This window comes from Hippopotamus amphibius, chromosome 2 (assembly GCF_030028045.1).
Source record: "Hippopotamus amphibius kiboko isolate mHipAmp2 chromosome 2, mHipAmp2.hap2, whole genome shotgun sequence".
NCBI classification, from domain to species: domain Eukaryota; kingdom Metazoa; phylum Chordata; class Mammalia; order Artiodactyla; family Hippopotamidae; genus Hippopotamus; species Hippopotamus amphibius.
Window position 1 is genome coordinate 198634659 of NC_080187.1, and position 14680 is coordinate 198649338.

General features: G+C 40.8%; 1 protein-coding gene across 8 annotated transcripts in view; it reads right to left on the reverse strand.

Moving 5' to 3' along the window:
• ZNF280D (zinc finger protein 280D) overlaps positions 1 to 7121 on the reverse strand; it is a 112675-nt gene extending 105554 nt beyond the window's left edge. For all 8 annotated transcript variants that reach the window (XR_009051389.1, XR_009051388.1, XR_009051390.1 and 5 more), the window contains exon 1: positions 6997 to 7121. The gene's annotated coding sequence lies outside the window, so the exon portion shown is untranslated. The remainder of the gene's footprint in view (positions 1 to 6996) is intronic.
• Between the last annotated feature and the right edge of the window lie 7559 nt (positions 7122 to 14680).

Genomic DNA, 14680 nt, shown 5'->3' on the forward strand with positions numbered 1-14680 from the left:
CTATAACAAACCCATTAGATATTAACACAAATGCTTTTATTTTCCAAAATAACTGTATTTTCCAAAGCAAAAATTTAGAGAGTGGCATTGTTTTCCATTTTTGCAAATCTAATTAATTTTAATATCTGTGTTCATAAAGACAGCTGGATTCTCTTATCTGCTTCTGTATTCAATCTGTTACACAAAGCCTTGTTCAATTAACTGAGGAAAAATCAGCTTCATAAGATAGGTATGTGGTAAACGGAGGGCCTTGGAGAATCCTTACTCCATTAGAGATGGAGTGCAAGAGGGTGAAAAACCTATCATAGTAGGAGGCAAGCAGTGTTGGAAAGCAGTGGAACTCTGTATCTTATCATCCAAACTAACCATTAACCTTCAGCATACTACCAGAGTCCACAGGTTCAGTTTTTAATTTTCTTTCCATAGCAGTTCTAGTTTTAAAAACTGACATTTTATGACTTTCATTGTTTCCTAGAGATCTTCAAACAACAAAGGGAAAAGTTACTTACTACTTTAAAATAGAATAAAGCTCATTCTATCTCACAATTACTATGTGAGCCCACAGAATCCTTTCATAAATCTAAGATACATTATGGGATCTTAGTGATTTTATTCTTCCTACACCTTAAAATATTTTGCTAATTCCATCATCCTAGATGTTATTTCACCACTGAATATAAATTTTTCCCAACTATGCTTTAAAAAAACTAAAATAATAAGAAAATAGAAGAATGATTTAATTGCCTAGAAGGATAATGTGAGAGTGAAATAAATCTTCACTAATGCATTATCTTTCACCTTTCTTTTCTTTTTTTTGAGTTTTCCTATTGTTTGGTACAAAATACTACATTAGCTTCCAAAAAGGCATTGAAGACTGAAGGCATTATCTTTGTAGTTTGTGCCAGGAAGGAAAATTTTCACTTCCACCCTTTTAGGTTACAGTGTCTGGGGCCTATGAATTAAATTAACAACAGACCAAAAAACAGGAGAAAAAAATATAATTTTTATTAATATTTACATATACTGGAGTTCACAGAAAAGAAGTAAAACTCAAAGAAGCAGTCAGACTCGGGCTGTGTATACTATTTTAACAAAGGAAAGGGAATTGGGGCTTTGAGAGACAATAAATCATGGGGAATAAATTAGGAAATATGGGGTAGAACTAATGGAAGATAAGGGTTATTTTAATTGGTCTGTTTATGCAAACTCATCTCACTATCAACTCTCCATCTTAGGAGATAAGAGTCACTCTTCCCTTCCTGGTACAGTGAAGGAAAAACCTTCACAAAAAGAAATGTATGCCCTGCTTTTAGGCAGTTAATGGGGGGTGGGGGGTGGGGTGGGGGGGAGAGGCTTCCTGTTGATTCTGTTGATTCTCAATTGCCTTCAGCTCAAAATAATCCTTATGTCAAAGTTGCATATTTTAGGGTGGCAGATCCTTTCATCTGCTTTTAGTTTTCACTGACTACTGTTATGAACTCAGAACTTTTTATTTCTGTCCATAATGTAATAGAAGAAAACTGACAGAGGAGACATTTCAGAATTATTAGATGAACCTAAAGATAAATGCAAAGGTAGACAGCAAGCACTTCAGACTGTAATAATGACACTGAAATCTGGGAAATCTCAGACTAAATGCAGGTTAGACTAAGTCCCTAGATAGATTTTCTCAAACTCAACAATCAACAAGTGAACAATACATTTCTAAAAACTAAAAGGAAATATGGTATTTTCATTCAGCAGGAAGGACTTCATCATGCAATATTTTTACAAGAATGCAGACCATGCTTTTTTGCTAAAAGGACATGTGACAGTATTCTTTCATCCTTCATGTTTGTGGGCTAAAATTTAACTTGATACAGTTCATAAGTGGAGAAGTGTTGAATGCATGTGTGTACAATGGTGACTAGAAGGAAATAGATGATGTACAAATTTTTTTAATTCATTGGATTGATTATTCTAATTGGTGTCTAGAAGTCTACAACTGAAAATACCTTGCAACTATGAAGCAAAGAAGAGGGCCATTTCCCTTCAACAAAATTTTAAACCATACAAGGTTTCAAAAAAATCCTTCAAGTGTTGCATTTGATGATGCACATTGCAAAAAAAAGACCCAGAAGGAATGATAAGCAAGAACCTATTAGAGAAGTATTTGAAATCTCAAATTACTATGTTCCAGGTTCATGTGTGACGGCTGATGAGCTAGTCACATGCAGATAACGTTTCCCATTTCAAGCAAGCTTCAATTCTGGAAAATACAGACTAAAAATCTGGGCAACGTGTGACAGTGTAACACCGTAAGCTTGAAAAACGCAGATCTACACAGTGATTCAGAAAAGGAGTGAGAGCAGAACTAAGAGTACTACAAGAACTGACAAAAGAAAATTCTGTCAGAAATACAACTTATGGTGGCAGGGCAGGAATAAAGACGCAGACATAGAGAATGAACTTGAGTACACAGTGGGGGAAGGGGAAGCTGGGACATAGTTAAGAGAGCAGCACTGACATATATACACTACCAAATGTAAAACAGATAGCTAGTGGGAAGCTGCTGCATAGCACAGGGAGATCAGTTTGGTGCTTTGTGATGACCTAGAGGAGTGGGATAGGGAGGGTATGAGGGAGGATCAAGAGGGAGGGGATATGGGGATACACGTATACATACAGCTGATTCACTCTGTTGTACAGCAGAAACTAACACAACATTGTAAAGCAATTACACTCCAATAAAGACATATTAAAAAAGAAAAACACAACTGGTGACAAATTTTTATAGTTCAGAATTGGCTTAGTATTATCTAGCGAGAAATTTTCCTCAGTTGGCAGTATCAGGAAGAACAAGGTTGAACTTTTGTGAATTTTCACAAAGGGAAAGTAAGAGAAGTCAACTGCACATAATCTGGTTCTCAAACATATTTGATGATTCTTACTGTCCTAAGAAAAACTAGTACTGTTCTCAAGCATCAATGAGTTTTTAAAAACCCTGCATAAGTTAACCTGGAGAGAGCTGTATTATATAAAAAGACTAAACGAGGAACAGACACTGATTAAGAAAGTCAGAACCTATCCAGCTGACTGCTGAACAACACAGGGGTTAGGAACACCAAGTCTTGTGCAGTTGAAAATCAGTGTGTAATAGTTGGCACCAACTGCTAATCGTATAGTACTGCAGCACTTTTATTGAAAAAGAAAATCCACATGGACCTGCACAGTTCAAACTCATGTTGTTCAAGGGTCAACTGTACCTGAAAATGACTTGAAGATGATGGCCTATGACTGATACTATCTTCATTGTATGGGTAAAGTTTCAGTTACAAACCGTAAGTTACCAAGAAGAACATTCCTTATGCAACTAGGAAAAGCACTTGTGGGAACAATAAGAGAATTCTGTCTTACCATCTAACTACAATATTCTTGTACACAGGTGTAAGTGGGAAGGATGAAGGAAGATGCTCTTTGTGTGGATGATTAAAAAAAACAACAACAACCCCAAAAATGTATGCTACAATTACAGTATTTGCCAAGAGCATTCAAATGTGATGCATATTAATTGTAGGGGTCATATTTAATTAGATGCATGAAATGTACTTTCTGTTTCTTACTTTTCTAAGTATATACAAAGATATTTATTATGTTTAAATCCTTATTATAAAGCTAATAAATTGTTTTACATTACTCCTTTGTCTGTAAATTATATAAGTTATATAAAATTATATTAAATAATTTAAAATGTTAAAAAAATAAAATAGTTCATTTTGATCCAGAACATAAAAAGTGATACCTATTTTTCCTGGTATATTGAGAGTTAAAAGAATCCTTAAAGCAAAACTACCTTGCAAAAATCAATAAAAATCCCAAACGCACTTCTGATACAAGTTACCAAGTAAATAAAGTCATTATATATATCTTTAAAACAACTTGACTGAAAAATCAAATATTTTTGAGTCCTCTGAAGCAGGAAAAAATAAACTATTCAGGACTATATATTTAATTAGTGAGTATGTCAAAATATTTCTCATCATTCAAAAGTTACTTTTGAAATAACAAAATATGTTGTCAATAATCTCCAATTTCCTGTCATCTAAAACTATCATTTACTTTCTATTTACAAAAGTTGCTATTCCATATAGTTACATCCCCTGCCCAATTAGTAAAGAAAAAGAAACCTGGTATGGTTCTAAATGTTCTCTTGAATAAAGAAAAGTGTGGGAGAGAAGGGAACAAAATTATTTCTTCCTTTGCTTTGACCTCCTCTACCCTAAGAAAGCCAATGCTGAATAGTAAAACACTGGACTGAAGAAACAGGACTGGACAAGAAAGCCTAACTGGAAAAATGGGTTGAAGTGGGAATGCTGAGGTTTGTAGTCCTTCAACACCAAACTACCCCAGAACTTTCTATTTCTCGAAGCTCACTACTGCTACAAGGGTCTTGAGCAAACTTTCAAAAGAGGGAAAGCCTGATACCTACTTTCTGTCTCCTCTCCCCTAGCCACCGTAGGCTCTGATGCCAACTGGAGCAGCAATTCCAAGTTCCCTAAACTAGATAAGTTAGCTCTATCCTTCAAAACTGCTCCCCTCCTTCATCTCCAAACATCCATTTCTAGAGGACTGCTCTAGATCTGTTACCAGATTACTGCAGTTAAATTCATATCAAATACTAATGCCAAAATATGACCCCATAGATTATCTGTTAATTACAAAGGGAAATGCTTACAATGGAAAGACAGTCTGTCACCATCTTATCCAAGAGATCAAATCTACGATTACCAAGATAACCCTACTTTATGTGCTTTCTGATGTTGTATAATGAGCAGTACACCACATGACTTGTGAAATATTCCTGCCAAAAATATTTAGCCTGATCTACTCAAGCCTTTAGACCTAACTTCAAGTTTACATAAAATACAGAGGATACACGATACAATTAAACCCCATGAGAAAGAAACTGTCAGTAAAATACAGAATGTAGGTTATTCTACAAGCCTACTGGCTCCGGCTCTTCAAAAGGTCAATGTCATAAAAAAAAAAAAAAAAAAAAAAAAAAAGAGGGACTACACTAAAAAGAAACTAACACAAATGCAATGCATGACTGGACACTGGTTCCAAAATAAATGACTAAAAAGAACATTTGGGGGACAATAGGGAACTTGTGAAGAACATGCAAATACATACTACACACATACATTAGATTATCAGGGATTATGTAGGGATTATTCTTAACTTTAAGTATGATTATGCTAGTGTAGTTATATAGAAAATTGGCCTTAATTTTATGATATACATACTAAGACATAGAGTACTTAGGTGTGAACTGTCACGATGTATGAAATATGCTTTGAAAATGTCCACCAAAAATAACTGTGAGATAGGTATATAAAGCAAATGTGGCAAAACAGTAACAACTGTAAAAACTAGGTGATAGGTACGAGGGCTCAACAGGGCTATGCAACTTTTCAATGTCTGGGGGAAAAAACATAAAAAGTAACAAAATGCTAAGAAATGAACTCAAAAATAAAAATGCAAACGAAGGGGCAATTAAATAGTATTTCTTAAATTTTGTAGGTGAGCCTCCTTTGGTCTTTTCCTCACTTACCTCATTCTCACAAAACAGTCAATTGAGCACTGAATGAGGAATCAGAAGAGCTAAAATTTCTAGAAAAGGCTCTATCACTTCCTAGCCACGACTTCATTAAAGACCTCTCACTCTGAGCTCTCTTTGCTCACCTTCAAAATCAGTTCTAGCAGCACAGACCACTGTAAAAGGGGTTAGGAGATACGTATCAGCCGGTAACAATGACCGCTACAAATGCAAGATACCATTATAATGGTATTTGTACTGGTGTTTTAAAACCTCGAGAACACACAGCCCCAACTTAATTCTCTAAGCAAACCAGTGCCTTGGTCATAGGCACAGTAGGTTTCTGCTGAGAGACAGTTTGAGTCGGCACAGTAATCCCCCATAGCAGGACACCTCACAATTGCTGAGAGGTGGCTTTTGTACTTGAAATCGCTCCTCATATGTTTCCATTTTATGTTTAATGCAGCTAAAAGACGTCAAACTCTTAATACACAGTTCAAATCTGAAAACAATAAATACACCAGGTTTAAGTTCACAGAATATCTTTTTTTTTTTAACTAACAACTCTTGGCAAACAAAGAGAACCCCCGGGATGAAGGTCTCCCGTGCTCGCAGAAGTGGGTTCACTTTGACGTTTCTCCTCTCTAGCCGATTGCTCCATAAAAGCGTTAACACTTGAGATAAGTTGGGAGGAACTCCTTCCTTCTCTAGAGAAGGATAAAACCTCAGCGTGAGATCATTCTTTCCGTCTCACGAAGTGAAACCTGCAAGCTCAGTCAGGAAATTGTGTATCGAGTCCACGTTTCTCCTCAGGGCCCCTCTCCTGCAGACAATAACGGGGCGTCTAGGGCAGAGCGGGGAAGTCCTTTGACGAGAAGGAGGGTGTGAACGGGTAATGACTGGTCACCTGGGCGGGGGAACCTGGGCCCCAGGGCCCCCGAGGCCTCGAAGTTCAGCACCCCCTTTGGTCTCTCTGCCTACGACTGACAAGACTCGGGGGAGAGCTGGAGCGAAAGGACCATGGGTCCCCGCCAAACAGGAGCACAAAATGTACGGAAGACCAAGCGGGCAGCCTCCGGAGAGAAAAGCCCAAACCAGGCCAACGGCAAACAGGCCCTGGGGGGCGAGGCGGGGCGGGGAGGCGGCGGCGGCCTGCGCGGCCCCGGCCTGCCGCACCGAGCTGGCTGCCGCGTCGCGCCGCGATCCCTCCCCCGCCGGGGCCGGCGCAAGATGGCGGTGCGGCCGCCGCCGCGCAGCCGGTCCCCTCCCCCGCGCCCTGGGCGCTCCCGGCGACCCGCGCCGGCCTCGACACCCCCAGCCCGGCGCCCCCGGAGTGAGGCGGCGCAGGCCGAGCAGGAGGCCCTCTGCCTGCTGCAGCGCGGGGCGGGCGGGGGCGGGCGGGGGCGGGGGGCGCTTACCGTGAGCGGAGCGGATCGGCCTGACTGGGGCCCTGAGGAGGAGGAGAAAGAGGAGGAGGAAAAGGAGGAGCACGAAAACTACACGGCGGCGACGGCGGCGGCTCCCATTGCGGAGCAGGCGGCCGAGCTGTGGGCGCGCGGGGGGCGGGGGGGGGGGGCGCTCGTTGAGCCGGCGCGCTGCCTCATGGGTAGGCTCCGGGTCAGCCTCCGCGCGTCCCGGCTCCCTTTCTTCTCGCCGACGCGGGAGGCGGGCGCGGGCATGTGCGCCGCGTCGCGGGCCCTCGAAGGCCCCGGCGCCCCGCCACGCGCGGGCCGCGGCCGAGGGCCAGGGGCTGGGTTGGGGGGGAGCGGCCGTGGGTGCTTTCTGCTCGCCTGCCAGCAGTCCCGAAATCGGGGCTTCATCGAATCTGAAGGTGTGGAAGTGCGAGTTCCAGGGCCTCCGTGTGTGTGTGACAGCTAGTTCTCCGCAGGCTTGCAAAGTAAGGTCTAGGAAGAGAGGCGCCATTAAAAAGAATCACTGTGCCTGAGCGGCGAAGACCACACACCAGATGAGAAAAAGAGGTGGAGAAGGTTCTTTGAGTAATTGGCTACTTTTGCCAGATTTGTTTCAAACGTGATTTTGCTTCCGTCTCCTTTAATTCCTAACTGCCATATGGATGCCTGTAATAACTAAAAAAACGAAAACAAAAACAAAAGGTAAGTGCATTTACAAGAACACCTGCTAAGATACTGCTTGCACAAATACTTGCAAAACATTGTACCCTGATCAACAAGGAAAGTTTCCTCTCCCAGTTGTACTCAAAAGGTCCATGGCAGTGGTCCAGCTCTCGAGTGACCTAGATTTTAAATCTTGCCTCGTTAGAACCTTAATACACACCAATCACTGCACTCACCATTCAATCACTGGGTCGTGCTAATTCTTACTGCCTATTTGAATCCGTTTCTTCTTTCTTAACCAGACTGTCCCCAGCTTTCCTCTGGCATTTATCATTAGAGTTGCTTCCTTATGGGTTACCACTCCCAGGTCAGTCTTTCCTAAAGACCACTTGAATTAGCCCTAGAAACCTGGAATGGCTACTGATGACCATGACCTGCTCTTCTCCCAGCTGGGCCAGGGATAGTCCACCCAGCTTTCCGTTTCTTGTAGGCACTGAAAATAGCTTCATAGAAAAAGTCGGAGAATAATCAAAACAACAAACAGGGAAAGCTAAAAGTTGAAAAATCTTGGAGGATTTTTGAGTCATTATATTTCAAATATAGTTCCTAATGGTTAGCAAAGGGTGTTACAGTATGAAAGTGAACGTAAGATTTCCCTCTGTATTCTACAGTCTGATACAGTTTGCAGGACAGAAACAATGTTGTTTGCCTCCAGAGCTAATTTAAATCCAGTGGGATGATTGACGCCAAGCAAACTTACTAGAGACTGACATATAAACCAAAGTCTTCATAGCTGCCATGAAGACCAGAAAACTGTGTACACATATTTACTCAAAAGGAACATTTACATGAGAATCCAAATTTTAAAGGATATCTGGTGAGTATGAAATCAACAAATTGGATGATTTATGTCAGTCACTACTTCATCCTCAAAACTCCTCCCTTGGATCTAGAACTCAGCTGTCTGGGTTCTCTTGACAGTGTTCACCTTCCCATCATTTTTAAGTGCTTCCTCTGACTTGTTATATTTTCTGCCCCTTCACATTTTGTACATGCTAATTATCCTCACAGTACTCATTCTCTTTAAGTGAGATCATGTGCCTCTCTTCCCTGACTGTAACGGATATAGGTGATTTCCCAGCTTCTATGCCATAACTCTATTGTGTTCACCCAAATTTGGATGGAATACTAAATCACCACCACCACCCTAACCCCAAGAATAGTACAACTAGCCTAAAACTTTCAGAATTACCCTCACCTCCCATCGAACCAGTTATTGTTTCATAAATCAGAGTGAAGACCAGGATTTTTGATTGTGAGCAAAAGAGAAGTTCTTTCTTTCTCTGGATGATATGGCATTAGAATGTGAATACCAGAAGAACTACAACCTTTCTTGTGTGTGTGCTACAGAGTAAAGCTGACGTGGAGGAGGAAGGGCTGGGAGAATCAATCATAGGAAAAGGAAGTCAATCCATGAGAGCATTATAAACCTCCAAATCAAACCCAACCTGAACGCTATACTACTGCTGTATTTCTCTGTTATATGAGCCAATAAATTCCCTTTCTGTTTAAGCTGAAGGGGTCCAGAATAAGCCACTGTGACATAAAAAATTATTTTTAGCCAAAGGCATGTTTTAAAAATATTTATTTGGCTGTGCCAGTTCTTAGTTGCGGCATGCAGTTCTTTTAGTTGTGACATGCAGGCTCTTAGTTGCAGCATTGGGAATGTGGAGTCTTAACCACTGGACCACCAGGGACATCCCTAGCCAAAGGTATTTGAGTTCCTGAAATCTCTTATCCATCTAAAAGCAGAGCCTCCCAAAAGAACTCAATTGTCATAAATCTCCTCCCAGGCAGCAACTAGGGAAGACTGACTTATCATGAGAATTGTTACCACATCTAAACAGACATTGTCACAAAACTGTCATATCTCCCATTTGTTCTCTTCAGGGCCCATTTATCTTTCCTAAAAGTCATTTGTTTTCCCATAAATGACCTCTCTCCCCCACCTCCCTTCTAAGAAGTTGTTTTCACACAAGTGTCTTTCTCCCCTTCCCCTTCATCTATTAAAATAGTACATAAGCCCCAAATTCTAACTACCCCTTTGAGTCACATTTCTTTGTGAACTCCCATACATGGTTTGTGATTAAAATCTGTCTTTTCTCTTGCTAACCTGTCTTTTGTCAGTTTAATTTGCAGGTCCCCCAAAACTAAATATAAGCGGGTAGAGAAAGTTTTTCCTCCCTCACAAAGCCAATATTAGTTTGGTTTTCTGTTATCTGCAACTGAAAGCATCCCAACCGGTAGAGACAATGATAAATATTCATCATCTTATTTTCCTCTGTGTACCCAAGAAATCCACATTTTCTAGCTCCCTTACTTCTATATCAGGTTGTGTAACTATTTCTGGCCAGTGGAATACAGACAGAAGCAGTGATTGCCTAGTGTAAGCCTGACCCTTAAAACCTGTAGTGATTTATAGTTCCTTTATGTTTCTCACACATCAGTCAGCCAGATACAGAAAACTCTGAGGAGCTAAGGAATGGCAGCAGTATTAGATGGAAGGACTCTTGGTCTCTTAATAATTACACAGAGCACATTCATTGCACTAATCCTCATTGTACTGATTAGAGCAAAACATAAATCTTTATTGGGTTAAGACACTAGGATTTTAGGGTTGTTTGTTACAATAGTAACAACACAGAAATGGTGGCCTACTATAAACAAAAAATCTAAAAGATGTGGCGTTAGTTTAGCATAGCAGTCGTGTAGGAATTAATGAAACCTAGTAGGCTGAATAACTGCAGATTCATATCACGCAGTGGCTAAACTGTTGCCTACAATATGTTAGAAAGCAGATCAGAACAAGTACATAATTTGTAGCTCTAAGGGAAGCATTCAGAAAGCAATATTAATAGTGGATGTTGGTGATTTTTTTTATGTGATTAGCAGGGTATTACCAGAAAGAGATTAGCATAGAAGAGAATTAACCAATATACAAACAGAACTGAAAGGCAATAGAGAGAGTCCAGCATTTGGGAGCCTTGCAGGGTTTGAAAACACAATACTTCTGCATCCCAAAGAGAAAGGGATATGATTTAAAAGGCTTTGAGCAAGGAAGCCCCAGTAGGACTTTTAACAAAATGCCTTAGGAAAGATCAGATTACACATGTTTATTTCAGATAGCACCTATTGTTTCAGATAGCCTCAAAGTAGTGGCCGTTATTTTTTGTTTCCAGATTCATTGAGGTATAATTGACAAAATTATATGTACTTAAAATATACAAGGTGATGATTTGATATATCTATCCATTGTGAAATGATTACCACAATCAGGTTAATTAACACATCCATCACCTCACGTTGTGTGTGTGTGTGTGTGTGTGTGTGTGTGTGTGTGTGTGGTGAGAAAGCTTAAAATCTACTCTCAGAAAATTTCAGATACAGAATACAGTATTAAGCTGTACATTACGTCTCCAGAACTTATAATTGAAAGCTTGTACCCTTTAACCAGCATCTCTGAAAAGTAGCAGATAATAAATTGAGAGAAAGAGATTTGATCAAGAAAGTGGGGAAATAAGGCCGCTTTTAGAACTATGTCTCCAGAGGGAATATTTTGGTACTTCAACCGTGACTCTTGGATATTTAGCCACCTTTTTTGTGGTGCTCCCTTTGCCTCAAGCTTCAGTGTACTTTTACTTCCAGCAGCCAAGACCTGCAGCTTTCTTTCAGAGGACTATGTTTAAACTATTGGAGGCACTTTGCCTGCCTTCACAGAGACTGGGAGTACCTGGGAAATTAGTCCGGTAAATAGGGCGAGCTCTCAACCGAGGACTGATAAATGCAGGAGTGTGAAAGCCCTAACTCCCCTGTCTTAGGTGGGAACAACTTTGAGGCATCATTTATACTCCAGAATTCTCCTGTAGGATCAGGCTGAAGCTACCTCTGTAGCTTTTTATCTAAAGTTGTATCCTTGCTTATGTGCACGTTAAGCTATCGCCCCAGATCCAAAGCCACGCTTCTTAACTCAGCTTTGTGTGACACTGGGGGCTGGGAATCTGCAAACCATTTTTGTGCTTTGCCAGCTGCTCCCTGTTATGTTCTGCCAACAGAGGACGCTTGAAGGAGAGTACAGAGCTGGAAGAGGAAGAGGGCTTTGCTCCTTCCTGTTTACTTCTATTTGTTTTTTGTTCCTGTCATGATAAATCCAGCAACTTTTCATTAGTCCCAGCAGCAACGATTCACTCCAGAGGCTGAATCGAGTTTACACTTTTCCCAACACTTGCAGAACTAGTCTCATTGCACTCCCATGGAAATAGCAACACCAGCCACCATCACCCCCTCTTCAGAGGCCTGGGTCCCAGCTCTATGATGCCTCTCCTCCAAGCTCAGAGACTCCAGCATCAGCTGAGCAGTGCCCCTTTCCCAGAGGTCTGAGTTTCAGCTCCATGGAGCCAATCCTTCAAGCTTCTAAGAGTTTGGTATGAACTGCATATATGCATCTACCCAAAATTCCTACGTCAAAACCCTAGTCCCCAGCGTGATGGTATTTGGAAATAGGGCCTTTGGAAGGTGCCTCTCCCCTCTTCCTCCCCTTCCTCTCTTTCTTTTTCTTCTTCTCCCTCTCCTCTCTCCCTTTCCCTCTCCATCTCTCTCAATACGGCAAGAAGGCAGCTGTCTACAAGCCAGGAAGCAGGTCCTCACCAGGCTCCAGATCTGCCACACCTTGGTCTTCGATTTCCCAGCCTCCAGATCTGTGCGAAATAAATGTTTGTTGTTTAAGCCACCCAGTGTGTGGTATTTTTGTAATAGCAGACTCAACTGACTAAAACAGCGTTAGTCATTCAAACATATTCTCTTTGTTCTCTTAGCCCTAGAGATGGTTGCTGCTTCCTGTAGTTGCTACATCCACAATATTTAATGTTCTTTTTTTGCCTTTAATTATTCTTTATTTTAAATTCTCTTCATTAAAATAACTAGTATGCTTCTGTCTCCTAACTGGATCCTGAGTGATACACTTGACTTCCTCTTCTCCCTTGTTCTGCTGTTCTATTTCTATGCAATGGTCTTAATAAGTCATTGTTCACAAATCCTCTTCTTAGGATCTGCTTCTAGGGAACTCAGTCTAAAACAGGCTTCAGAAAGAACTTCAGGTGTTGTTAATGGCATATTGAACTGAATGGAAGGAAATGGATCAGAAGACTACTACATTTTTTGAGGAAATTGTATTGCCAAAGTAACCATGAACCTAATCTGAAATTATTTTTAATTGATTAGGCTATAAAACCATATTTGGTTGACCCACAGGCTCTTCCAGTATGAAAGCTATACAGTCTCCAAGGAAAGCAAACTCTATTCAGATAGGCCATGGAAGATTATGGACAAGGAAAACTTCCCAAGGGTAGAGCCAGAGGAAATGAAGAAAGAATGTGCGATGGTTAATTTTATGTGTCAACTTGATTGAGCTAAGGGATTTCCAGATAACTGGTAAAACATCATTTCTGGGTGTGTCTATGAGGGTGTTTCAAGATGAGATTAGCATTTGAATCAGTAGCCTGAATAAAGAAGTTTGCCTTCACCAATGCGAGTGGGCGTCATCCATTCTGTTGAGCGTAGATAGAACAGGAAAGACAGAGGAAGGGCGAATTTGCCATGTCTGCTTAAGCTAGGATGTCCACCTTTTCCTGCCCTCAGATATCAGCCTTGGGCCTTTGGACTCAAACCAGGACTGATACCATTAGGTCTCCTGGTTCTCAGCTTTTAGACTTGGACTGAATTATATCACCAGCTTTCCTGGTTCTCCAGGTATATATACAGATATACAGATATTATATATGGAAATTTATTGGATAGATAGATGGATAGATAGATGATAGATAGATAGATAGATAGATAGATAGATAGATAGATAGATAGATAATCTCCTATTGCTTCTGTTTGTCTGGAGACCCTGACTAATACAGAATCTCTCCAAAAGAAGAATTAGAACTTAATCACCTAATCAAGGAAATTTCTTCACCCCTGGAATAGAGGGCCTTCAAAATGATTGTAACCAGGATTTCAGAATTGCTGTGCAGCAGTGACTGCTGTGTTTCTCGTTCTTCTCCTTTCCTAACAAGGATGTCTTTTGCAGTTATCTTTCTTCACTTCTACCATTGTATATTGGGTATAAGTCTGGTGAGAGAAGTATATTGTTTGTTTTTTTAGTTTATCGGTCACCAGACCACAAGAAATCATATCTAGATCTGATGGAGAGATTTGTATACCATCTGGGATTTTAAGCTACATGCAATGACTTGATAAGACTTTGGAATATATATTTTGGAGATGGGTTAACATGAGAGAGGAAGATAAAAATGGATATTCGGGACCAGAGGGTGGACTGAGTTGGAGACCATCACTTCGTTTCTTCCTTTGAACATTTCCCATTTCTCTTACATTCAAGTGGCAACATATGGCTAGTTCAGGCCAATGGAATGGCATCAGAAGCAACTTACACCAATGCTACTGAAGGTGTAGTTCAGAGACCAGTGTCATCCTAAGACTAGTTTTTCCTGATCCATAACAAGGTAAGTACAGTAAAAGAAAGTGCTTAAAAACCTTTATAGAAATTTTACATTCTCACATTTTTATTGTCTTTTACAAAAGTAATAGTCTGCAACAGATTGGAAAGTTTTTTAAAAAGTCGTCCATTGCTAAAAATAAATAAATAAACTAATTAATTAAAATAAAAAATATTTTTTAAAAAAAGGGACTTCCCTTGTGGTGCCGTGGTTAAGAATCTGCCTGCCAAGGCAGGGGACACCGGTTCTATCCCTGGTCCAGGAAGATCCCACATGCTGCAGAGCAACTGAGCCCGTGTGCCACAATTACTGAGCCCACGTGCCACAACTACTGGGCCCACGTGCCGCAACTACTGAAGCCTGCATGCCTAGAGCCCATGCTGTGCAACAAGAGAAGGCACCTCAGTGAGAAGCCCATGCACCACAACGAAGAGTAGCCCCCTGCTCACTCCAACTAGAGAAAG